Raw genomic sequence first — 294 nt, 5'->3', positions numbered from 1 at the left:
ACAATTAGAGTAACAGAACTGTGCTTCCTAGCAGAGAACCAAGTGTTTAAATAGAAAAGGGTGTGTCCTTATCAGGGGCTGGCCTGATTCAACCGGCTGAAATCAAGACTTCACCACTAAACAAGCAAAACGTTGCTTGACAGTTGTTCATTTCATTGGTCATAGTGCCAAACAACAATGAGCTGTGCATTCAGAAATGTGTTCACTACAACCGGGTGTCATGCTGTCAAATGGGAGCTGATGCAGGGTTTGTAAAGGGATCTGTCTGCACCAAGATGCAACGTCATACTCATT

The sequence above is a fragment of the Salmo salar genome, chromosome ssa13 (genome assembly GCF_905237065.1).
Source record: "Salmo salar chromosome ssa13, Ssal_v3.1, whole genome shotgun sequence".
Classification (NCBI taxonomy): Eukaryota; Metazoa; Chordata; class Actinopteri; order Salmoniformes; family Salmonidae; genus Salmo; species Salmo salar.
This window is presented reverse-complemented; position numbering follows the sequence as displayed.